General features: G+C 40.0%; 1 long non-coding RNA gene across 1 annotated transcript in view; it reads left to right on the top strand.

Annotated features, from left to right (window-relative positions):
* The first annotated feature begins 2486 nt into the window (after positions 1 to 2486).
* LOC138026031 (uncharacterized) overlaps positions 2487 to 12681 on the top strand; it is a 19399-nt gene continuing 9204 nt past the window's right edge. Inside the window, exons 1-2 of the long non-coding RNA XR_011127219.1 lie at positions 2487 to 2550; positions 3021 to 3119. This is a non-coding gene — a long non-coding RNA (uncharacterized lncRNA). The remainder of the gene's footprint in view (positions 2551 to 3020; positions 3120 to 12681) is intronic.

The following is a 12681-nucleotide window of genomic DNA, read 5'->3' on the forward strand; positions in this document are numbered from 1 at the left end:
TAAAAATACACCTTCCTTGTGTTCCAAATTAGAAGACCACTGTAAGTTACTAGGTCGCCAAAAATATACCAAATCGATAAACTGAACGAATATTCTCGAATGATTTTTAAAAACCTTCAGATGATAAAAACATAGGAGAGCCAAACAGTGCGTTTCGGAAAATGCTTTCTGAAATGACGATTACGTTACGGTAAATATAGTATGTCTATAGTAAAACGATATGAACAGATGCCAAAGGAAACGAAAGAGAAAGAAAAGAATTCCGATGGATATCAGAACTCAAACCCTTTCGATCTTCATCACCCCAGAACAACCCCTGAGCTACATGACTGAGCGGGTTCAAGGAACTCACCGACTGTTTCAACATGTGGGTCGCTCAACCTCGTTCCCAGGGTTCTCTCCTACCCGTCCCCACGGAGCGAGAGAGCGAGCCTGGGAACGAGGTTGGGTCGTTACTGAGGTTGTTGAGATTTACTCACCGAGTGATTTGTTTTAGTGGAAGTGAAGTGATCTGTATGCCTATGAAAGTTCAACAGACTCACTCGCACTAGGCTCGATTCTCAGCCGCTGTTTCGGGAAAGGAGCCAGCGCTCACTCCCGAAATCACGGCTGGACGCGTGAGATGAGCCATTGTTAATATCCGCCAATCAGAAACTCGCCTGCATGCGCAAATCGAGCAGGCATATATTATAATTTTTGGTACAAGTTGTGGCTGCGAAGGTATTCTTTGACCCGGCCAGTTCGAGCTTTACATTATCTATAAGGTGGGAAAAATCCAAGATTATGACAGCGGAAAGATTTCGAGAAGCTGGAGAATGGTATTGTGTTGTTTCTACCGCCTGAGTTTGGAAACCTCACTAATTTTCCAGTTGGCGCCGAGGGAAAAATACGGCTTTCAAATCTATTGCTATAGAGGTTTTGCACGGCAGCCATGTTGCATGGCAAGAACAATAGATTATTTTTCCTATGGGAACAAATGTTCTTTCTAATGCAAAACAATTTCATTGTTCCTGCTATACAACATGGCTGCCGTGCAAAACCTCCGTTGCAAGTTCTCCTCAGATTTTGCTAATGTAAGAGCAAGCAAAATTCCTCAAGATTAATTGAAAATTGCTGCTGAGTTTTGTGGTGGCAGAACGAAGGGGCCGGTGAGGCCGATTGAGAGATTTGAAGCGGCCGAAGATTTTGTTGATGAATGATGATTCGCCACTTGAATTCAAACTCACTTTGATCATTTAACCACAAACTCAAGCTCGCTTCATCTGGAAACTTCGCACAGACTTTTGAGCACTGTTATGTAATTACTGTTTTGATAAAATCAATCTTTTGTGTTGTCTAATGCAAATATTAACTTCGCATAAATTATATTTTAAATTTACGTTACAGACACGATCTATCGCTCACGCGTCCAGCCGTCTCTTCTCGGGGAGGATACCCGAACTCGAGAGAGCGGCGGAAATGGAGCCCACGGTCGCATACAAGCTAAAAATGGATTCACATAATCTGTTGAAAGGAGAAGTATTTATGGAAGTAATTGCGGAATACCCGGCTCCACGAAGCAACGCTTCCTCGTTCCCGACTACGCGGCTACGTGGCTGCTACTACTAAACTAGTGATTGACTGAGCGAGTACTCTGTTAACGTGCAAAATGCGCAAACTGTGGCTACGCGGCTCTATGTAACAGCTGATGTAAGTTTCCATAGTACTTCTATCTCTTGCAAGGATCAGTGACGATCATCGCTATGCGATGACTCACCGTATTTTGACGCTTCAAGAATGATGAATATTATGATGTTTTTTGCCATTCTCTGAACTTAGCCGCTTAGCCACAGTTTGCGCGTTAGCCGCAATTTTTTAAAGCGTTTTGGCGTGTGGTAAGTCTTTTGTGCAGCCAGGAAACGCTTGAACGTTTGAACTAACCTTAATTCTATTTCTGTAACTCAAACAATGGCGACGTCACTACGCGGCTAAGTGGCGACGAGGCTACGAGGCTATGTAGCTACGTGGTTTCCTTGAAAAGAGTCTGTGTACGAATTTCAATTTTTTTTTGGTGCAGAAAACGCACAAAAGTTATGGTTAAGCTTCTCTGGGCTCTTTAACAGGAGTGGAACATAAGAGCTTCCAATAACCGAAGTTGTGGGACAAACCCTTGGGAAAAATCTTCAAACCAAAGGATCGTACAAGTTTCCGATAGAAAGGCTTGCCTTCCGGAAAAAAATCGCCATGATTTTCCATTTCTGGCCGGTGTCCAGTGCATTTTCGCTTAATGTTCGCAAAAGGGGTTGGGTATGGTTGCGTAAAAATTGATTTATCTGCAAGATTTCTTTGGGTCAAATTGTCAAAAATTAGGATTAATTGTGTAACAAAATTGTTTTCATTGCCGATTGATTCGTTTCCTTACAATTAAAGTAGAAAGTTTTTCCATCCTGATCCAGCACACGTGATAAACTTAGAATGAACTCTGACCACGCAGTAGGGGGGAAGAAACTGTGTTGCGCAGCATTTTATTCCAGATTTTCACTGCTTCACTATCTTTGGAGCTTGATCGAAGTAAGTTGTTATGTTTGAGGATTTGACTTTCTCATTTTGCTTTTTATTCTATAATTTAGTTCACTTTATTGGTCGTTTCGTTATTCAATATTCATCGTTTGCAGAAGGTTTTTAATACTCTGTTTTGTTTCTTGGTTCAGACCGAACAAATCAAAAGGACTAATAAGGGTCGCTGCGACTCCTATTAGATTTTGCGTGTTTCAATGACCACCTCTGGTTTAAATTCGAAATAGCCTTGGCTATACGGTCATATTACGTTTTCTTTCCTTGTTGATGTTATTGCAAGTCAATGACTTGTGGTTTGTGTTTTAATAATTCAAAAAATAACCCTAACAATTCAGTAATTTATACACGCTTATTACATTATAAATATTCTAAAGCGCTTTACATCTACATATAACTGATGTAACTATTTACAATCCGTGATTCGGATCTTATTTCTCTTTGTTCATTTATTCATCACTACACAGGGCTGATTGTTGCAACGCTACTTGCTGACAGACTAAAGCAAGTCGTTTTCTACCTCTACTTTTTTATCAGCTACCATAGTTACTCGGACCCAGACTAAAGTAAGTCGTTTTATTCATATTTTCGTTGTTAAAGCCGTTAGCTTATTATCGTAAAGCAACGACTACACGAGTGTTGTTTTGCTCACGCCGGCGACGCGACAAAATTTGAAAAAAAATCGCATCACCGGCGCGAGCAAAAAATCGCTCGTGTAGCTCAGGCGCGTAGCGTGGCCATTTTTTCAAGTACGCACAAGTACATATGATCTAGAAACCTAAGTAAACTGAGCGAAAAATACTGCGTTCTTTATTTCTTGTCGAAATAGTTGTGTGAATACAAGCAAAGAACAAAGCGTCTTGCCCTTATTCTGAGCAAACTTGGCGCAAACAAAACATTGTTTTGGTTGTGCTAGCGTGACTGGAATTGTCAAGAACGTTCTCGCTCCTTGGTCACGAACGTTCTTGGAACGTCGCTCCTTGCACGCTGGCCAAACAACACTGCATTGCTAGTGCAAAAAAAAGTACAATGCAGAACTAAGTTAGAACATGGTATAGCTTTTGTTTTAGTTTTTAGAATTTAATCAAAGTGGTGCTTTCATCACGAAATCTTGGTTGCGTACAAGTAAAATGTTAAAAAATAGAAAGAATTGCTAAAAAATTCAATATTTTCTGGTCACTTCAAGTACGCACGAGCGTATATGCGTATAGGACGCTACGCGCCTGCAGCCGCGGCCTAATGTAGCATGATTATTTTCGTTTTTACTTAGTTTTGCATCGCAATGCCTCGTGCGCGTAAGCCAAGTAATATATCCACAGGCGTTGGCTTATTTAGGCTTTTTCCTTTTACTTTTTAGTTCGAACCACAACAACACAACAAATTTTCATCCCAACAAATCTCATCACAACCAGTTCACAGCTACAAGACACATCAGATTGCTATTCACTCTCAAAGTTTTAATTTAAACACGACCTCTTCCATTCTCTGCTGCTTTTTTTCGTTACTCCAATTAAAGTTCATTTCGTTTCGTTACCTCTGTGCGTTGGAATTGTCTGGTTTATCTACACATTTTTCTCCCGCTCCACATGTAACCACTACGGGTTACATTGGCAAGATTACAGAATATCCGTCCACTTAAATGTAACATGATTATAGTTGATACTGCGGTTAGAATTTATACATTCATCGACTGCCACCGCAGTCCCGCACCTCACTAACCCTTGATTACTGCCAGTTTTCAGGCGCGTAGCGTCCTATACGCATATACGCACATGCGAACTTGAAGTGACCAGAAAATTTTGAATTTTTTAGCAATTGTTTCTATTTTTTTAACATTTTACTTGTACGCAACCAAGATTTCGTGATGAAAGCACCACTTTGATTAAATTCTAAAAACTAAAACAAAAGCTATACCATGTTCTAACTTAGTTTTGCATTGTACGTTTTTTTGCACTAGCAATGCAGTGTTGTTTGGCCAGCGTGCAAGGAGCGACGTTCCAAGAACGTTCGTGACCAAGGAGCGAGAACGTTCTTGACAATTCCAGTCACGCTAGAACAACCAAAACAATGTTTTGTTTGCGCCAAGTTTGCTCAGAATAAGGGCAAGACGCTTTGTTCTTTGCTTGTATTCACACAACTATTTCGACAAGAAATAAAGAACGCAGTATTTTTCGCTCAGTTTACTTAGGTTTCTAGATCATATGTACTTGTGCGTACTTGAAAAAATGGCCACGCTACGCGCCTGGTTTTTATATTATAATTTAGGAGGTAGCAGGGGATTCAGGAGTTAAGGTACCTGACTGAAGCCATTTTCCTTTTTTTCCTTAAGGAGGGAAAATTAATTGCGCTCTCCTGTTTTATGACAATGCAGGCGAAGCTGTTACTGATCGTCGCATAAGCGTGTAGCATGTGCACCAGCCGCAACACTTTGTTAAAGATATGGCAATATTTTTATGAATTATTATGATGTTACAAGTTAAGTTTTGAGATCATCGCAGTTGTCAACGCTACTTTGGCAGTAACTATAAGAAAAGCCTGGAAAATTGAGGGAGCATGGATGGCGTGGTGGTGAGAGCACTTGCCTCCCACCTATGTGGCCCTGGTTCGATTCCCAGATCCCGCGTCATATGTGGGTTGAGTTTGTTGGTACTCTTCTCCGGAAGCTTTTCTCCGGGTACTCCGGTTTTCCCGTCTCCTCAAAACCATATGATTTGATATGTATTAATTTGAATAAGCCATGTCCGAGTTCATGTCTGCCTCCTCTTCAAAGCGAGTCTAAGTGCGAAGTTTTTGTGATGGTAATTAGTTCTACTTTACATATGAATGAAAACTAATTTTCATAAGAAAAACTTGGCACCTAGACTCGCTTTGAAGAGGAGGCAGACATGAACTCGGAAATGGCCTATTGGTTTCATTTGTGCACGACCCGCACAAGCAATTCAGCTTTAAACATTATCGCGTGAAAATAAAGTTCTATTAATTGATTTTTGTGATTTTTGTGTTTCATTTTGATAAGACCTCTTCGGAAAATTTGCTGAAGAAACAATCGCTTCTGAACTCCTTCATAGCGTACCATGCTTTTTAGTCTGGACGAAAATGGAATCAAACTTCGAAGTGTTAATTTATCAGCCATTAAATTGTTTGTTTCTTCATGGAGTGCAAAACCTTTTTAACATGAATTATCGATGGTTCGCGGCTTGGTAGACATTTATTAACTTAGCAGTTTCTTTCCCTTTTCCTTACTGTTGATCTGCAATTATTTAACAATTAGATTATTCGCTCTCGATTTCTATGAGGTGCGCGCGGGCGCATCAGCTTTTTCAATAATTTCAACTTTTTTGAAAGTCGAGAAACCGTAAATGTCCTTCGTTTAGACTTCTCAGAAATTTAATTACCCATTTGCATCCAAATTTTCCTCCAAAACTTTGGAAAAACGAGAAAAACGTTGTTATTTCCATGACGAACTCCAGCCATTGCACACTAATGGCTGATAGTGTTCAATGGCTCAGCCAATCAGATTACAGCATTTGCATTGGTATACTAGTAGAATGGGCCCTTTGCAGGATAGTGATCACATGGTACAAATCCGCCATACTGGGACGCAAATTGCCCACTGGGACATCTAAAACAAAGAAAATTTAGATTAACTAGCCTTTGTTTTAGATGTGCCAGTGCGCAATTTGCGTCCCAGTATGGCGGATTTGTACCATCTGATTACTATCCTGCAAAGGGCCCATTCTACTAATGAAAGTTAGATCTATGTGACGTAACATTTCACACATTCGCCGCGAAACACTTTTCAGTTTGGTTGTGCACTAAATGACAGAACTCGCAGAAGTTCGAAAATAGGTCTGCGAGGCCGTGCCGGGGTGGGGTCCCATGTCGCTTTTCTGAAATTTAAAAGGGCTCGTGTCGGTGCTTTGTCAATGTTTCACGTTGCTGTCGGAAATTTAAAGAAAGGATGTCGTTTGTCGCGATTTCACTTTAAATGCTGTCGCTACTTTTTAGGCCATGTCGCTTGTCGGAATTTACCCTGGCAGAGCCTCTTGGAAGCCTGCTTGAATTTCAACAAGCAAGCCCCAAAATCGGCAAGAATTTGTGACGCTGATGAATAATAAAGCAGTTTCTATTTCCAAAACAATGAAATTACCTGGTGATAAATAACCTCGTCTAGGAGAGTGAAATTTTGACTTTGCAGAAAAAATGGAGAACCTCAAGAGTTGGACGATTGTGATCTTTATGTTGAATTCGCACATTTCTTGTCGCCTTTTATAACACTTGAAAGGAAAAAAACTTACTAACAAAACAACATTCCGATGTCTTGTCGTCATTGCCACAGATGTATCCAGTTGTTAGCAACACGCAAGGTAACTTGATCACAGGCGGCCGCTGAAATCGATGTCATTTTCGTTGTGCAGCCAAAAGAACAATCTCCCAAAATGTTTTTCGCTGATGGCAACTTTTGATATTCGCGGCACAGAATTTATGTTATTTTCATATCGAAATTTGTTGCTGGTGGCAATTTTTTTTATTCTCGATCGACACTTCCTAAAAACGTACCTTGCGAAATTTGAACCCTCAACTTGCTCGGAGCAAAGTGCCAATCAAAAATGCAACATTGCGTGACAATATTGCAAAGTGGCGCGCAAACGAACAACCGGTTTCACTGTAACTTCAGTGAACTGTCAGACGCTCAGAGTACGCTGTGAAAAAAAAGCCTCGAAGCCAATGTTCATCGATTCCCATTTATTTTCTTCAATCTTTCGGGGTTTAATATTTTACATATTACGTCCTGAAAAACAAAACGCAGCTCAGCTGACAGTTATGGAATAAAGCACAGTGTCAAGTTACCGCACTACCACACGCACGCAATGCGTACCTATTTTTATCGTTAATCTTTTAGTTTAAAATGTTTAACGATATCGACTCCGGTCAGTATATAAGGAAGACTACCGACTGCGGACTACGGAGCATGTCTAAAACGCTGAGGAGGTATAAAAAAGGCAAACTGCCGACCGGGTATAAAACGCGAACTTTGGACTAGGTATGAAACATGCTAGGTATGAATTCACTTGCCCCGGTTGCAATTCTTTGTACATCGGCAAAACGAACAGAACTCTGTTTGTCCGCACACAAGAACATGCGCTTATGAACAAAGAAAGCGCGATATACAAACATCTACGCCATTGTGACCAGATCAAATATATACACCAGGTGATCTGGTGACGTAATTTGGAGGACTGGGAAAAAAATTTAACGCCGTATCCCACAACCGAACGCGGCCTTAGGTGTTGTTTCCAAACTCCCTGCAGTATTTCCATCGCCAAAACTCAACAGATCATTCTGTGTCTACCACATTTCCTGTTACTGAATTGAACATTTAAGTCGACCCGACGAGATCTAACCTCGCTTCTGCCATGTTGAATTCGAAAATAAGGCCGCGCGCGGTTGTGGGATACGGCGTTAAAATTTTTCTCCCCAGTCCTTCGAGTTACGTTACCAGATCACCTGGCAAGGTTTATACAACTTACCGGACATTTTTATCAATAAGCATAACCCCCCTTTTGCTGCACTGAACAAAGAATTTCTCACCCAAACCGTACATGGTAACACACAAATAATAGACCGCGATGATAACTGGAATCTATTACTATACAAAGAAGCTTACTACATCAAGCGTTCAGAACCTTCTTTGAACATTGGTTTAAAAGCCAGTAGAGAACTTTGCCTATTCTCCTATTCCCCTCTCCTTTCTCCTATTCTTCACGTGCTTATTAATGCTAATGTACCATATGCAGTATTTAAATCTCTGCTACCTGTTGATCACCTCAGTCTGAAGATGATATAAATTTATATCGAAATATTATGAGTAGACTTTTCTCTGCATTTGTCGCCTGTATTACAGACACAATGCATTTACTCGGAATTACACTTATTCTCTATCTTTTAAAATTATCAGCAGGTAATGGAGTATGAAACAAGGACTGATTTTTCCAAAACGGAGTATAGAACAAAACTAGGTTTGTACTGGCCCAGATACAGATTTTAAAAAAGGCCTTGAGTACTCTTATACCGTGTCAAAATAATGTCGCGTACACAGAAATACTGAGTTACAACATCGGTTGCGCTAGAGAAAGTAAGAGTAGAGATTTTATCTCAAAATTGTACTTTACCCCACCAATTTACAAAGTAAAAGGAAAGGAAGGAAAGGAACTTTATTTAAGTGTTTAGTCGTTCTAGCGCTGGAGCGCTAATTGGGAACACTGTAAACTGAAATCAACAATTAACGCAAATTAAGTCAAACACTAGAGTGGAAAAATTGTTATGGAGAAGAACGGAAACACTTTTGGCATAAACTTTAACTCTTGTGTATTCCATCTTTTATATTAACGTTGTTGTGGTTCGAGCCAAGATGGCCGGATGGATTCAACACACACGTAGAGTGTTTTGGCTCGTCATGCAATCCTTACTTCTAAAGTCTGCGTAAGAGGCTTCAGATAAAGTCGGTAGTGTGTACGCGTAAATCAGGACATGGACTATAAAAGTTGTCCTCTTGGTCGAGTGCTGTTTACAAACGGACGCGTGCGACATTGAGGTGAACAAAAAGTTGTATAAATCGCAAAAAAAACATTTATTTTGCGAGTAGATGAAGAGAACAAAATCTGGATGGGACCGGATCGGACCGGATCGGATCGGATCGACAGAACGCGGACCGGATCAATAACAAAATTCCCGCCCAAAGTAGACATATGAAATCCCTGGGTCACCAGGTAAGGTTACTTCCGACCTTCGCGGATGTTTTTCGGGGAAAAATTCGTACGCGCGTTAGTTTGAATAAAATCCTAACAAACAAAATATACAACCTCACAGCCGCATAACCAGCCTTGGATACTTATTTTATTTTTAGTCTCAATAAATATAGTTTACGATACAAAATATAGTTTAATCGAATTTTCCTTGCAGTGTCAGGAGCCGGTAAGACGTGAAACCACCGTGTAAGTGGACGCCACGGGAAAGATATTTTAAATATCGGAATTTCCTGACAAACTTTTGTTGATTGATGCCTTGCGAATAACATTGTGCAGTGATTATGCTCCTGCTGCGGCATGCGATACCCGATAAATTCAATAGACGAACCCTCGGCGGTTTCACGTCTTACCGGCTCCGATCCTGACACTTACCAAAAGAAAAACTCGCTTAAACAATATTTTTATCGTAAACTACATTTACTTAGCTTTTTTCTGATGTATAGTTTGTTAGGATTTTATTGAAACTAACGCGCGTACGAATTTTTTCCCGAAGGATATCCGGGAAGGTTGAAAGTAACCTTAACTGGTGACCCAGGGATTTCACGTGTCTACTTTGGACGGGAATTTTGTTATTGCTCCGGTCCGATCCAATCCGGTCCGGTCCGGAAGCTACTAGTGACAATTATTATGTTACAACAATTTGCTTTAAATTTCTTTATTTGAAAGATACGATTTAAAATAAATTAGGGCTTACTAGCTCTCTTGCTTCGGGCAGCACGAAAATCCGGAATCCGGAATGCAACCTCGTTCCCAGGTTCTCTCTCCTCCCCGTCGAGAGACCCTGGTTGGATCTGGTCACGTGTCTCCCAGAATCTGGTAGATTACAAACAAAGAATTTGGGGGAGGGGCGGATAAGTGTGAGATTTGTCTCTGCTGAGCGGAATATGGAAAGTGCAGCCATGAAACTGTGTACCTGACCTTAAAGGTCCTGACTAGTCTAGACAAAACGTCGAACGCTGCGCTGAAAATAGTGCACAAAATCCGTTAACAATGAAAGCGTAACGAACTTCAATCTATCGGGGATGCTTTCCTCTTCAAATAGGAAATCGCGGATTCACCGCTTGTGTAGTCAAAAATAATTTACGCAGTGGTATTCATACCGATCGAAAGGCACTGGATTTAAACTGCCATTTCTATGTTGTGGAGGGCACATTGGAAAACAAATGTATTTGTTTTCAAGACTACGATTATGTAGTTCGTAAGGGCGCAGAAAAGATGTATCAAACGTCGCCGTTCGCACCGACCTCGAAAATGAATTAAATAGGTCGAAGCAACAGGAAGAGAGAATGCACCGCCCCGGACACAGCTAGATTGTTCAAATGAAAAGAGGTAAACAGAATCTTGAAAGAGTATGTTTTTATCTACAGCTATGGGTCTTTCAGTTTTTTTCGTCGTCGTTTAAAATCAACCAAATGGCCGGAAGCATCTCTGTTAAAAATTGGCTTCCACAACAGCCAACCGTTTATAGTTCCTTTTTTGTTTTTCTGGAGGGTTATGTATGCTTAGTTTTAGAGGATTTTAAGAAATAACTGGGCTGCATGTGTTTTTAAATAACGTTTTCATATGGACCATGTACAAGAAAGCCTTTCGCTTGACAGGTTATGTTGTCTGTTTTATCTCTGTTAATACTGCCTGATTTCCTGTTGTCATCCGTCGCGTTGTGCTCATCCTTTGCATTTGTTTGTAAGCACTATATTATATCTCTATCTACCACTAAAAGTGACACGTTTTTCTATTGCTCATTGTAACAAAGATTAGGAAGTGGAAAAAGCTGACATTTCATTTCAGACTATTGTTTTCCGTAAAGTCACAAGATCTGAAATATTATTTTGAAGGTTCGTTAGTTGGGGAAAAACTAAAGGCTCTTCATCTCAATCCTTATCTGGTTAACTGGTACTTAAGCTTTCTAATGGATAGGAAACAAAGACTGATATTCAAGGGTGTTATCTACAAATGGCATAATGTGAACAAAGGAACAACCCAGGGTAGTGTCAGTGGGCCCCATCTTTTTAATTTGTTTATCAACGATTTGGCCATTAGGGATAATGACCTTACCAGCATAGTTAAATATGCTGACGACACCACCTTTCTAGTCAAAGTATGTAAAAATGAAATAGATCTTCCTCAAGAGGTTGTCAATCAGTTTTTCAGTTGGACCCAAGATAATGCCATGGCATGTAATCCTAAAAAATGTAATGAACTAATACTTTGTAAGAAGGTTGCTCATGATATAGACCCTGTGAACAATATAACGCAAGTTTCTAGTTTAAAATGTTAGGGGTTACTTTACAAAGTAATCATAGATTTAACGAGCATATTAAGGTTAAGCTGCAGGAGGCCAACAAGTGTCTTTATGTGATAAGATGTTAACGTAAAGAGGGATACCAACAACCAGACGTAGATTACGTTTTTAGATCAATTGTTCTACGCAAACTAACGTACGGTCTACCCGTGTACGCCTCCTCAATACCTGAATTAACGACGTTTCAGAATTTTCTACAGCGCTGCTTTAAACGCAAATATGTTTCGTACCGAATTGACATATATGGCGTATTAGAAGAGGTTGATCGCTCGCTATTCAAGAAGATCTCCGGTATGCCCGGTCACCCTCTGTACCCTTCCGTCCCCAAAATGAAAGAAAGTTCAGCGCGCCTCCGAGTTCCTAGTAGTCAACTCCCTAGGGTTAATACCCAGCGTTTTAAAAATAGTTTTTTTAACAGGCTTTTTTTCAAATATAGAGTAGCTATTTAATGTAATGTCGATAGCCTTGTAATTCTAATTACTTCTTTCGGCTATTTTTAATGTAACTGTTCTTGTTTTAGCATGTATTTTTGCTTAAAAAACAATAAAGACCTATTTATTTTTTTTTTTAAAATATGAATTCCCTGCTGCTGAAGCGCTGAAACCGCTATTGGTGTAGGACTTGCAGTATACTGATTCAGCCCGATTACCAGCAGCCGCTGTCAGGCAAACGTTGATACTTTCAATGCAAGTTTAACATAGAGGGATTTTCCCTTCAATAGAAACACGCTTGTGTAGAACTCACTGAGATCGTAGAATCTTATTAGCGATTGGTGTCAAAAGGTCGAGACAGCAGAAAGCAAATCGTTATCTTTAAGAAAGTTATGACATTTTTCAATTTCGAAGACATGTTTCGATGTTACAAACATCATCGTCAGTTACAAAATATTTGAAAAACCGTTAGGACTTATATAACAACTAGGCGAAACTTGCATAATTAAATATGATTAAGTGACAAGAAATACATATTTGAGTGAGTTACAGAGTGTTAGAAAGAATGTAGAGCCTAAAGCGTAAG

Source organism: Montipora capricornis, chromosome 12 (assembly GCF_036669925.1).
Source record: "Montipora capricornis isolate CH-2021 chromosome 12, ASM3666992v2, whole genome shotgun sequence".
Taxonomy (NCBI): Eukaryota; Metazoa; Cnidaria; class Anthozoa; order Scleractinia; family Acroporidae; genus Montipora; species Montipora capricornis.